General features: G+C 38.4%; 1 protein-coding gene across 7 annotated transcripts in view; it reads left to right on the top strand.

The window, feature by feature from the left end:
• The first annotated feature begins 341 nt into the window (after nucleotides 1-341).
• Nucleotides 342-14,327, top strand: part of RALGAPB (Ral GTPase activating protein non-catalytic subunit beta) — a 126,735-nt gene continuing 112,749 nt past the window's right edge. For 3 of the 7 annotated variants that reach the window (XM_073236615.1, XM_073236612.1, XM_073236610.1), the window contains exon 1: nucleotides 344-593. The gene's annotated coding sequence lies outside the window, so the exon portion shown is untranslated. The other 4 variants (XM_073236614.1, XM_073236613.1, XM_073236616.1 and 1 more) reach the window with 3 other exon arrangements.

Here is a 14,327-nt window from a genome sequence, read left to right as displayed (position 1 = left end):
ATTCCTAGACCTGGGTGGGAGCCAGAATCTTGCAGAGAAGCCCCTTACTCCGTCTGCATCGAAACCAGGTAGAAACTGGGTTGATTCGTAGGGACGCAAGTGGAGCGCCTCTTCCGCCGTAAAGCGATAGTGTAGACGCAACTTTCACTTCCCTCCTCCTCCCTCCACTTGATCCGGAAAAGGAGGAAGGAGGAGGGAATGTGCCCCGCGCGGCGAGCTGGGATAGCTGCGCACGCGCAGCTTCCGGCTCCGTGTCTCGGGAATTATTTGATGCCGCCGCTTCAGACTTGGAGAAGTCTCTGATCAGGCGCGCTGCGCACGCGCAATGGCCCAGTCGGCTCGGGGAGCTATTTGACGCTGCCGCCCCTGGCAGTCGGAAGTTGCCTGAGCAGAGCCTAGCCGGCCGGCCCGACCTGCCTTAGTCGTCCCTGGGCGCTCTCCGAGAGTCGCTGAGAAGTGGACGGACTGACCGCCTGAGGACAGCAGCAAGGCAGCTAAATCGCCTACCCTATGGCACGAGTGGCGTGAGGCGGAAGGCCGAGTGCGGGCGGCGGCGCCCGCTCCAGCGATGCGGGCCCCGCCCGTCGCCTCAGGTAACCGGGTGGCCCTTCCCGTCGCTGCCGGACCCTCCCCTTTCCTTCCCTCCGGGCGGTCCCGGAACAGCCCAACCTCGTTTCTCTGCCCCGTGCGCTCCCAGGGCCCTGCCTTCGGAAGCAAGTCTCTGCGTTTTCTTTGGGTCGGGGGGAGCTTCGCCCGGAGCGGCGGCTTCTATCGGGTCTGTTCAAACCCGGTCTAGCCCTTGGGAGCTGCCCCTGCCGGGCGACGGGCTTTTCTGGCAACCTGGGGGAGGGGGCGGGCCTGGAGCGGAGCTAGAGAACTCCGCCGAAGAATTTGGTCCGGCAGAAAGGTTGGTTGAATTGCTGCCGCCCTGTGGGGACTATGCTGCCCAATTGTACAGGGCTATTCAGGTGAGGAAGAGGTAATGAGAATAAACAGCCAACCCTTGTTAAGCGCTCACTATACTCACTAAAAGCCAGGCTATTACATTCACCAATCTAGCTTGACATCAACCCTGTAAGGTAGGATTATTATCCCCATTTTACTGACAAGGCAATCGAGACCTGAATGGTTAGGTGACTTACTTGCTCAAGGTCACATAGCTGGTAATTTGAACCTAGGCAGACTGACTCAAGATTTAAGTTCTTAAAAATTAGGTCAGTGGCTCTTTAACTTTGCTGCACCTTAAAATCACCTTGAGCAGTTTTTAAAAATATCCTGATGCCCAGGTAGCACACCCAGAACAAGTAGATCACAATGTTTAGGGGTAGGGGTGTGGAAGCCAGATGTCAGTCTTTATTTTAAAGAGCCCTGTATGATTCCAGTGTGCAGCAAAGTTTGGGAACTACTACAGTAGGTGATTCTGTATCTCAAAAGACATACCAGTGTTCAGTTTTAAGCGTGCAGGGGAATCGCCTGGGAGATTGTTAAAAATGCAAGTTCGACCCACAAAGATATTTTCGTTAGGCCCCCTGGCTATTACACCTTGTGAAAGTGTTGGGAGATGAGAGGTAACTTTCTCTGCAGGATTTTTGAGTCATCTGGACCTCTTAAAGCATCTACATCTCATACAAAACTTGAGTTTAGAATTTCTGAATATATTATTGTTCATGAATGTAATGACTAACCTTTGGGTCTTCTTTGCATATGCTGTTCCTCTGCCTAGACTATCCACCATACTTTATCCCCGCGCCACCCAAGTGCACACACTTTGGCAGTCTCTTAATCACATGCACATATCCTTTTCTTCTGGTCTCAGCTGTATAACTCCCCAACATTCCCTTCAAGATGCCTCTGTGACTCCCAACCACCTTGGGTCATTCCTGTCTCTTCTTTAGCATCATCATAGTGGAATTCACCAGTTGTTTTTCTGTGTTGTATTTTTTTCTCTTCTAATAGATTATGAGCAACTTGAACCACATTTTCTGCATCTCCATATTCCTCCCAGTGCTTTGAGAGACTCAAAAAGGTTTCAGTGAATGGATATTTGAGTCCCTGTTACATAGGCTTTAAGCTGTAAGCAGATCCTTCTCTATTTCCATTTTTGCAAAAGGTGTTTGGTAGTTCTGAGCCTGTAGAGTTTTGTTCTTTTTGCTTAGAAATATCCTAGTTAGGTTCAGTAATGTATTCAGCAGTTGAACAAATGCATTGCATTCTTATTACTGGCAGAGCAATATTTGGGACTATGTATACTCAACATAGGTTGATTTTTTTTTTTTTTTATATCTGATTTTACCACAGTGAGATACAGTCAGTTCTGTAGTGGGAATATTTTTTATTGCCCTTAGGCCTTTGCATATGTTTCCCACCTTTCTGTCCAAAATAATGTTTAGTTGTTATCCAATAAATGTTATTGCCTTGTTGGTATGTGGTAAATACTAGTAGATGGAATTGCTATTGGTAAGAGTTCATCCTGTTTACTAGGAGAGATGACATAAGAAGTACTTAATGAATATTAAGACCTTGATGTCAGAGGAATAGATAAACTTAGTATATATATATATATTGCAGAGTGCCTGAACTACTATTGCCCAACATATTTACAAGTTTTAAAGGCAGGCAGGCCAATAATTCAGGTAGTATTTGTTCTTGGCTGGGTTTAGAACCATGTAAGTCTTATAAAAACGTGTTGAGTATGTGTGTGAAGGTCATTATGAAGAGCTTTTTGAACAGTAAAGATTTTTTTATAGTAGTTACTATGGTAAAGTATGTGGACTGAATAAAAAATATATATTTCATATGTGACATTATTTACAGCATAAGGATTGTTATAGGAAGATTTTCTTGCTTTGGCTTTACTGTTTTCCCAAATTTTAGGTTAAGGCTAACATAGAAACTGATGAGACAATTGATGTGAAATTCAGATACTCAAGAAACTTGTCGATCAGATATGGACATAGTATCAGTTCTGGCCTCAGCACACGGAAGAAACTCAGTCTTTAAGCCTAAGGTTTAAGTCTGTGGTTGATCTCCAAAGTAAAGGTGAAGAATTCAATGAGCTCAGTTAAAGACCAAAAGCGACTCTAATCATGATAGCCTGAGACCTAGAAATGGATTCCATTTAATTTGAGATAACTGTCAGTGTTAGCAGGTGTGTTCCCTGACATGTGTAAAGATTGGATGCGTGACTTCCATGGGTGCAAGATGTTTGAAGTTTTAGAATTAAGGTACAAGTAGTGTAATTCCAAGATTTTACAGGTGAAGAAAGTAACTCACCCAAGACTATGTGGTTGGCTTCTAGCACACATAAGCCTTTTAGAAAGCAGGCCTCCTTCCTCAAGACTCAGTATCCCCTTCTGCCCCCATTCCCCCATGTGAGAGGATATCTTTGTTATATGTGTGTGTGTTTTGGAGTTGAGGAAGTGACAGAGTAGAGTTTGCTAGGTTTGAGATACTCAGATGTATTGTGAATGCTTGGTGTGTGACATGTACTTTGCTGTATAAGCTAGGGATACCAAGAGGACAGTGCCTTATCCTCAAGGAGTCTGTAGTCTAATCAGTGTTGTAATAATCATGAAAGTATAGTACCTAAGATCTGTCTAATGGAATTTTCCTCAGTGATGGAATTGTTCTATATCTGTGTTGTCCAATACAGTAACCACTAGCCACATGTGACTGTTGAGCACTTAAAATATAACTAGTATAATAAGGAACTGAATCTCTAAATTTAAGTAGTTACATGTGGATATGGCTACTGTGCCAGACAGAGCAGATCTGAGGCATAAAAGATGAGAACAGTCGTGGTGCTGGGGGGTAGGGTGGGAGGCAGGGTATTCATATGTATATTTTTTTATAGACTAGCAAAAACTACCTGTTTGCACTCTTAGAGGGGAACATAGGCACAACCTGTCTGTCTGTCTTGTAATTCCGGTGTTTGATAGGATCCCTAACAGCATCTGGTGCATAGGTGAATACATTCCTTTCTAGCCAAACTTGATTGATATTTGCCTTGTAGAGTCAGTAGGACTACAACAGAAATAAGAACTATATGGTCCTTTTACCTTTTTTCATCATAAAGTTATGTAGATGACCTTGAACATACTATATACCTTAAAATCTACACAGTTCATTTATTTACTCAATGTTTTGGCACCCTGTGCCCTATTTTTCCTAATGAAAACAAGGCATGCCTGATAATGTGTACCTTGCATTGGTACATCTCAAAGTATGTTGACTCGTGTTGCTTTATTTGCTTTCTCCCAAGTCACTTTTGCTAGGTACTGCGAGTATTCTCCCTGTTTTACAGATGAGGAAACTATGACAAAGAAATGCCAAGTGACTTTTCCAAGGTCATATGGTGAGGTATGGAGTCAGAACAAAAGGCAAGAGCAATGGACTTCGAGGCAAGAGGTGGAGTTTCTTGTCCTGGCTACTGTTACTTGATGGGATGCTGATCAAGTCAAAGCTTTACTTTGTTTCCTCAAGTAGTGGCTAGTGACATTTGTCTTACTTAACTTTCTAGGCTTGTTATTGGAATAAAATGAAGGAACATGTGAAGACTCTTTGAAAGTGATCAATTATACAAAAGTACATTATCATCAAACAGGATCTCCAGTGGTCTTTCTGTTGTATGGTGTTGCCTTCATAATGAATCACATCAAGTATATTGAATACTACTGTACTGTGGTGTTGTCTGGGATTTCTCTTGTCCCTTGCTGTGAGACCTCTTAGGTAGCCATTGTGTCTGCCCTCTTTACATCAGCGTACCTAGGATAATACCTGACACATAGTAGGTGTTTAATAAATGTTTGTTTAATGAAGTAACTGATGTCTGGGTTTACTTTATGAAGTTTTAAAAAATTGTAATGAGACTTGAAACTCCTTGGAAATAGGGAAAATGTTTATTCAGTATTATATTCTCTGTGCTTGGTGTATAGAAGGAAGGTAATAAATATTGGTTGGATCAGTTAATGTAATTAATGTTAGGCTGTGGTCTTAGTGTGTCTACCATGACCACTGTGTTGCTCATTTTGGTAATTTGTCAATTAGACCCAACCTTCATGTTACTCTGTGGTAGTACCTGCAAGCCATAAGCTGTTACCCAACACACAGTCACCTGATAATAGAAACTTCCAGAGAGATTAACTAGAAAATGGGCACATGTAGAGTTGGGGAGAAATTAAGTGATCTGCAGGAGAGCACTGTCATCATCTCCCATCCCTCCTATCATATTTACTTTTGGAGCATTCAAAGTGGAGACTTCTCGGCTAGGAGCTCCGGTTGGTAGCCAACAGAGCCTCTCTGGGGAGAAGACCCATGGATCCTTAACCTAGCAGTCGGAGCTCTTAATCATCTGACTTCATTTATGTCTTCATAGCTCACTGCGGTTTCCTAACCCTCCCTGCCTTGTCCCCATTCTTCCCAATGTCCCCCTCCTCAATATATTAGCCACACTAGAGTTTGCTGTTCTGTTGTCTCTTCAGCCTGTCTGGGACACTGCCATCAAATTTCTTTAATAGCAATTTAGTTTCCTGTTGTATTATTTCTATGATAGACTTTCATTCCCTGTCCCCAGTTTTTACTACATTAATTAAAAATCTATTTGAAATCTTACCATCTTTTACATAATAGCTTTCTTTTCTGCTACTCTGGGTTTTTAGTTTCTTTTGCTTTTGCTACTTAAAGCAAGAGTCCTTCCTTTTACATTTTTTTTCTCTTCTACCTGCTACTTCTTACCCTCACACTTAATCCACTTAAGTTTCTTATCTCTCTTAAAATTGTACCCTTCCTTCAACACCTAGTTCATATGTTCCATACATTGTAGTCTTCCTCGATCTTCCCCTATTATCCTTTCAAATAATACCCTTTTGTCCTCTGAACTTACACTTCCTGAAAGTAATGATGTTTTCTGAGATCTTTGGATTGCTGCTTTGGATAGCCTGAGCTACAACAGCAAGAGGGGGTTATTATGTCTGTGTGCTGAAGAGGGGGCTGGTCACTGACAAAACTGGGCCTGCTAGAACTCACCCTGCTAAGTCTGTCACCCTACACTCCGTCTTCATCTTTTTTCCCCACTAAAAGCAACAAAAATGAAACAAAATGAAGTTATGAGACTTCCACAGCTGGGTTGTTATAAGCCCAGTCTCTGGAGCTGAGGTGAGCTGGAGTGACTTCCAGGATAGTGATAGCTCATCTGTAGTGTACATTTCCCTCAGCTTCCACAAGTATTGTGCTGATTCAGTTTCCAAAACTAGCATATACCTTTGTCTTTGACTAGAGGCATAAACTGATCCACAGATGAGTTATTTGGTGCCTATTGTGAGTGTGTGTTTTCATTTGAATTAGGTGCCAACATTTTGAGTAGGAGACTTCATAAAAATGTCTGAATTTTCTGTGTCTCTTGAAAATTGGATTATCTGGCAACACTGGCTTTATATTCCGTTAAGGTAATAGCTAGGGCCGAGCAATGGCTATGCCCTTTAAAGAGAGCCTGTATTCTCTAGTTTGCCACAGCCCCTCCCCTCCCCTCTTCACTATGTATATTATGTGTTTGGTTCCTAGACTGGGGGTTTTCAACCTTCTCAGATCTAGTATTTGCTATGACCACTTTGTTATCCTGAAGTTAGCAGATAATATATAATCTACCAACACAGACATTTTTAAAAGTCCATGAAACTCTTTAATGATAACAAATAAAAAATTACTATCCTTCCAGTAAAATTAGCACTTCAATAAAAATGCTTAGGAATAGCTATACTAGAGGACATAACAAAGTAGTGTGATGCTTATGTCTACCCTAAGTTGAGAAGTAAGACAGTAATATGGTAGTTTTCTTTACATTGAAATTTTTTTCCAATTCTATTGAGAAATAATTGATACACATCACTGTATAAATTTAAGATATCCAACATGATGTTTTGACATAACATGTATTATGAAATGACTACTACGGTAGCTTTAGTTAACATCCATCATCTCATCTAGATACAGTGAAAAGAAAAAATTATTTCTCCTTGTGATGAGAACTTTTACGGTGTACTGTCAACTCTCCTGATTATCACATAGCAGTGTTAACTATGGCTGTCATGTTGTACATTATATCCTATTACTTAATTTATCTTACAACTGCTAATTTCTACCTTTTGACCACCTTCCTCCAACTCTTCCTTTCCCTACCCCACCTTTGGTACCCATAAATCTGATCTCTTTCTCTGTTTGGTGGGTTTTTTTTTTTTTTTTTTTTTGAAGATTTCACCTAAGTGAGATGTTTGGCTTTCTGGCTGACTTACTTTATTTAGCATAATGCCTTCAGAGTCCATCCATGTTGTTGCAAATGGTAGGATTCTTTTTTTTTTGTTTTTTTAATGGCTGAATAATACTCCATTATGTGTGTGTGTGTGTGTGTGTGTGTACTATAACTTCTTTATCCACTCATCAACTTATGGGCACTTAAGTTGTTTCCATATCCTGGCTATTGTATTTAATGCTGCTATTTAAACATGGGGGTGCAGGTATCTTTTTTTGTTAAGAGTTTTGGTTTCCTTTGTATGTTTTCCCAGAAATGGAATTGCTGGATCATGGTAGTTATATTTTTAATTTTCTCAGGAACCACCATAGTGTTTTCCATAGTGGTTGTACCAATTACATTCCCACCAACAGTGTACAAGGTTTCCCTTTTCTCCACATCCATGCCAGCATTTGTTCTTTGTTTTTGTTTTTTTAATGGTCATTCTAACAGGCATGAGTTGATATCTCATTATGGTTTTGATTTGCATTTCCCTAATGACCAGTGATATTGAGCATCTTTCCATATATCTGTTGGCCATTAGTATACCTTCTTTGGAAAAATGTCTATTCAGGTCCTTTGCTTCTTTTTTAATGGGATTGTTTGCTATTGAGTTGTATGAGTTCTTTATACATTTCAGATATTAACTCCTCATCAGATATATGGTTTGCAAATTACTTTTTTCTATTCTGTAGGTTGTCTTTTCACTTTGTTGATGGTTTCTTCTGCTGTGTATGTTTTTAGTTTGATGTACTTGTTTGTTGTTTCGTTGCTTGTGCTTTAGGTCTTATTTCCAAAAAATTATTACCAAGACCCGTGTCAAAGAGCTTTTTTCTATGTTTTCTTTTAGGAATTTCATGTTTTCAGATCTTAATTTGAATTTTTAATACATTTCCAGTTAATTTTTGTGAGGTGTGTAGGATGGGGCCAGGTTTCATTATTTTACATATGACTATCTAATTTTCCCAGCACCATTTATTGAAAAGACTGTCTTTTCTCATATATTTGACATTTTGAAAGAAGGACTAAATACATACATATGTAGTTCTTGTGATTGTGTTCCTGAAGCATTGTGTGGTATTAGCAACTCAAATACCACAAGTGGCATGCCCTTTTGTGATGTGATTTTTTCTGAAATGGTGAACAGTTATTGATATGGCAAGGTTCTAAACATAGAAAGATTCAGTCTCTCCTCAGTTTACAAGATTAACTGTATTACCAGGAATTTCAGTGTACTTTAAAATAGCACAAAATATTTTGTATTTATATGTAAAATGGAGTTCAGTTTTTAGGCTTAGGCGGATGTTTGACAGTCGTGTGAAAAGTATCATAATTTTGTACTGCGCAAGACTATCTCCTGCACTTCAGAATGTCTAGATTTTCTGCCGCTGCCCAAAAACACCAATAGCATGCCCTAATCATGTGCTAACCAAAAGTTCACTTACTATTTCCAAAATACCCCTGTAGGGGGCACTTCTTTTCTATGGAAAACCATTGTCCCAAATCCTTGAAGGTGTCCTATTGGCCTTGTCTCCTAATTGGAGTTGAGTTTTGATCACGTTTTGCTAGTTCAGTAGGTACAAAATGATACCTTAGTTGCTTAATTTGGGGTTTTTTATTTCGTTTGTTTCCAGTGTTTATTTTCTCTTCATTGTTTTATTTAATTTGCCTATAATTATAACACATCTTTGTCTTAATGTGCTTTTGTCTGTGTATTTCATTAAATTTTAGCATGTTTTTTCTATTGTGTACATTTCAATATTTTAGTTCAACTTTTTCATTGTCTCTTTCTGTACCTTTCTGCTTTACATGTTTCTTGAAAGAATTTATTTCATTTTCTTGCATTTAATCATTTAAACAGTACATTTAAAGGATTAAAATTAAATTTCTTACATTTAACATTTTCTTAAAGTTTTTAAGAATTCAAGAGATATTAAACCTGTTTTGATTGGTCTTTCATAGCGTTTTTTAAAGAATGATACCCCTGTCTTGACAATTGAGAGGAATAGTAGCTGTTTCTTTAAAAAAAGAATGCAGATTCCCAGGCAGCAACCCTCATCTACAGAATTGCAGTTTCAAGGAATAGGGCCTGGGACCCTAGATGGTTGTTATGTGTGCAGTGGATTTTGAAATCTAGCTTGTCTTTTTTTTTTAAACCTTAAAACATTTTTTTTCCCCTCTAAAAATGTGTTAATCTGGAATGGATACTAAATAATAATTAAATATTCCTTAACTATTTGGAAGCCATCCAACTACTTTTTTAAAAAACTAATAATTGGTTTAAAATAAATGGACATTTTTCATTTTTTATTTGTATATGGCATGCAAAATTATGAACACATTTCAATGGAATAGAGTGACCACCCTCTGACATCTTTCTTTTTCCTATTGGTAAACCTTGACATTCTGAAACATTTGCTAAGTATCTTTGTGTGCCAGGAACTACTAAAGATTCAGAAAGTGAGGTTTCCACTCAAGAAAGGTGTGGTGAAGATACTTTTATACATACAGCTAACATATAAGCTAGCGTGAAGCTCAATACTTACAGGTTGTAACAGGCACTCAAAGCTGAGGAGGAGGGGTGATTTGAGGAGTCAAAATGTTTAGCAAAGAGAGGACATCTGTGCTGTGCCTTGAAGGATTAGTACTTCATTAGGTGAATCAAGATGAGGAAAGGCAGTTCAGTCAGTGGGGGTAGCATGAGCAGTAATGTAGGGTGTGAAAACTTGTTGGTTTGAACGATCACCAGTTCTTTGTGGCCATAGCTTGGGGTATGGGGGAGTAGGAAAGTGGCAGAAGATAAGGCTGGGAAGATGGAATAAGCAATTTCTTTTTTTTTTTCAATATGTTTAAAATTTTATTAAGATATATAATTGTATGTACACATGAGAGAAAAGAGTATAGGTATATACATATGAGAGAAAAGAGTGGAATACATTATTTGAAGATTGTGATTTCCACTGCCTTCTCTTTTGTTTCTTGGGTTTTTTTTCCTTGGATAAGCAATTTCAATTAGAATTCTAGCAAGGTTTTTTTTCTTCTTTCACTGGATAAATAATCTTAAATTTTATATGAAAGAATGCATATATAATATACTGGTCTGAGAATAGCCATAAAACTTTGAAAAGAATAATAGAGGTGGAGGGGACTTTCAAGATAAGAAAATATTATATAAAGCCTCTGAATTTAAGTCATTATGACATTGGCATAGGAGTAGACAAATAGTTGAACACATTAATGAATAAATTCCTTTATTAATGAGAATTTAATATATATCAAAATTGATAATTCAATTCAGTGGAAAAGAATGTATTTTTCATAGGTGTTGCTTACACATGACATCTAGAAGAAAATAAAATAGGACCTTTTTTACTATATAAGTAAATTCCATATGAACATAAAACAAGTGTGAACAGTTAATTATTTTGTGTGGCAATCTAGGAGACTACATACACAGTTTAAGGTGACGTTTTCAAGCTTTTGGACCTAGACGTATAATGTATTTTACATTGTGACCCGGAACATGTGCCTATTTAAAAAGTGAAACAAATTTCACAGGACATGGCTTACCTTTTTTTCCTATTTATTTATTTATTTATTTATTAAAGTTTCATTAATATACAATCTTATGTTGGTTTCAAACATACATCATAGTGGTACAACAGTCCCTGTGATCAGCTTACATTGTGATTGTGAATTATTGTGCCCTTTATCACCCCCCCCCCAACCTCTTCACCTTGGAAACCCCTAGTCACTTCTCAGTGTCTACTGCTATTTTGTTCCTTCTGTTTTGCTTTGTTTTTATATTCTACAAGTAAGGGAAATCATATGGTATTTGTCTTTCTCCACCTAGCTTATCTCAGTGAGCATTAATACCCTTTAGGTCCATCCATGTTGTTGCAAATGGAAGGATTTCTTTTCTTTTTATGGATGAATAATGTTCCATTGTGTTTATGTACCACGTCTTCTTTATCCATTCATCTATTGATGGACACTTAGGTTGCTTCCATATCTTGACTATTGCAAATAGTGTGACAATTAAACATAGGGGTACATATATCTTCTCAAATCAGGGATTTTGTTTTCTTTGGGTAAATTCCTAGGAGTGAAATTGCTGGATCAAATGGTATTACTATTTTTAGTTTTTTGAGGAACCTTCATATTGCTTTCCACAGCAGTTGCACCAATTTACATTCCCACCAACAGTGTAGGAGGATTCCTATTTCTCCACATCCTCACCAGCATTTGTTGTTTCTTGGCTTTTGGATAATGGCCTTTCCAACTAGTGTGAGGTGATACCTCATTGTGGTTTTAATTTGCATTTTTCTGGTGATTAGTGATGTGGAGCATCTTTTCCTGTGCTTGTTGGTCATTTGTATTTCTTTTTTGGAGAAGTGTCTGTTCAGGTCCTCCTCCCATTTTTTAATCAGGTTATTTGTTTTTTGGGTGTTGAGGTGTGTGAGTTCTATGTATATTTTGTATGTTAACCCCTTGTCAGAGGAGTCATGTATGAATATATCCTCCTATGCTGTTGGATGCCTTAGGACATTGCTTACCTTTACTATGTGTGCTGCTTCTATTGTATATCCTATTTCATATAATTAAAAACATGAGTATTGCCCATTACATGTATTCCATGACCCACAGTTTGAAAAATGCTGATAGAAGGGGATGGAGGGAGAAACCACCTAAGCAGACTAAAAACTAGAAGCTATAAAATAAAGGTAAATATTTGGCTAGAACAATGAAATTTCACTCCATACCTTTCAAATTAGCAAAGAAAGAAAGAGAAAGGAAGCAAGCTCATTCCTGGCAGGAGATGGGGAATGAGAGGAGGGAAGGGCTCTCATCCATTCCTAATGTAAACGTGAGTTATTATAGCTTTTTTGGGAAGCAGTATGGCAAGACATTAATTATTAACATTAGAAATATATGTACCCTTCAGCCCAAAAGTTTCACTCCTTGGGGGCTTGTTCTGTAGAAATTAAAAGGCCGCTGCTTAAGAGTATATGAACAAGCATGGTTTTTTGTGTTATTTCCTGGTGACAAAAAAATGGGAAATGAAATAAATGCATAACATGAGACTTGTTGAATAACCACAATGTGGTTATTATATTACAACCATACCGTGGAATATTTTACAGCCATTAAAAAGAATCTGTTATTAGTTAGAAGGATATTCATGAGGTAATGCTGAATGAGAAAAAAGCAATATATAGAAAAGTATACTCTCTCTTTTCATGCAAGTATGTAAATTATTTTAAATAGTGTGGAACAAATATGAGAGGAAATGTTAGGTTGTTGATATGGGTTATCTTGTCTAAGGAGATGGAATGAAGCCAAACAAAAAGTGAAAAAGATAAGAAAGCACACTAGAACAAAAAACCCCTAAAGTATGATATCTTAGGAAGTTATGTAATATATATAGTGTATGTATGTGTGTATATATATATGCACTATATGTATATATGTGTGTTAATAAAAGAAAGTGAGAAAAAAATGCGTGGGGTAGGAATAAGATGTCATCTCATGGGGGTGGCTCCCTATCAGAGCTTCCCCTTTTCCCCTTCTGTTTTTTAGAGTGCTTATTTTGCAGGGGTAGGGGGGCACCAAGGTATCCTTGGGGAAATTCCTTATAAATCCTGAAGAAACAGAGACAGTTTAAATAGTCGCATCCACCCTTCCTTCAAATTGTAAGTTCCTTGTTAGATTCTGGTCCATCCCTATTGCCTTCCCATTTTCAGGGCCTCTTGATCCAGAGGAGGAGGACATAGACCTCATAGGGGCACTGAAAGGTACCTGGGCCCAGAGTCCATTAGATTCTAAAAGAAGCTGAGAAGATTGGGTAGGATTGAGGGTGTGTGTGCAGAAGTGGGAAGGAAGGTGGTAGGTTCCCCTGCATGGGAAAGAGAGAGAAAGGTAGTTTGGGACCAGTCCGTGAATGACTTTGACTTTCATGCTTAGGAGTTTGATCTTCATTCTGTAGGCCCGCTAGGATTCTCAAATGCTAAAACCCTCTTGAAAAACGCTGATGTTTGTTGAGCTGGAATAGGTTTTCTAATATAAAGTTAAACAATGTTAGTCTCTTCCCAGTTTGAAGAAAAATTAGCTTAAGGGATAGAACTTTTTTAAGATTAAGTACATCTATGTATTTTGCTTAAACTCTGCTGGCTGGGCAAACATTTCACACCAAGTAGAAAACAAGTAAAAAAGTAAAAAACCATCCTCAATTCTCTTTATGAGTATGGCATTTATGATTGTCATACTTACATTGCATTCATACATACATTTTCTGTGGCTACAATTTCTTGTTTGGTAGACTTAGATAGCATTTCATGAAGAATATACAACATTGGGAGAAGCAGTACATACCATGGAGAATGTATAGGAAAGAGGGAGGCAGTACATGCCATGGTGAAAAACATTGTCCCCGGAGCCCCAAAGATGTGGGTTCAAACCTAGCTGTACCACATTATAGCTCTGAAGCCTCAGGTAAGAAGCAAACCTTTCTATGCCTCAGTTTTTTCATCTGTGAAATAGAGATAACGTTACTTAATATTCATAGAATTTTGATGCTTGCATGAGTAGCTTGTAGTAAATTGTCAGTAGGTGGCAGCTGTTAACACGTTTTCTGGTAAACATGGTGACTGCCAGGTTTTCTGTTATTGGAAGTTTGTATGCCACTGCTGAGGGAATGAAATATTCTCAGAGAATTTTATGTCTGATTTGAGGACACTGGTGGGAAATTGCAGGGGTATGTTTCTAGCATGTAATAGGTGCTCAGAAATTGTTGATGGAAAAATCTAGATCTTAGATTATATTCTTTCCTTTGTCTCCCTTTCTTTAACTTAGAGTACTCCATTCTTTCTTTTTCTGTCCTAGAGTATAGAATGAGAAAGATTCTCTTATGCTGTGAGTGTATCAAATCTGATCATTTTGTCATTTTAACAGACTGCACAATGGCTGTCTGTTCCAGCTCCACCTCAGGCTTCTGAGGGCTCTTTTTGGGGAGTTGCTCAGATAGCTGCTTCCCCGAGTCTGCCTT

The sequence above is a fragment of the Manis javanica genome, chromosome 5 (assembly GCF_040802235.1).
Source record: "Manis javanica isolate MJ-LG chromosome 5, MJ_LKY, whole genome shotgun sequence".
Taxonomy (NCBI): domain Eukaryota; kingdom Metazoa; phylum Chordata; class Mammalia; order Pholidota; family Manidae; genus Manis; species Manis javanica.
The sequence above is the reverse complement of the archived record's forward strand: the minus strand, read 5'-3'. Positions and strand labels throughout refer to the sequence as shown.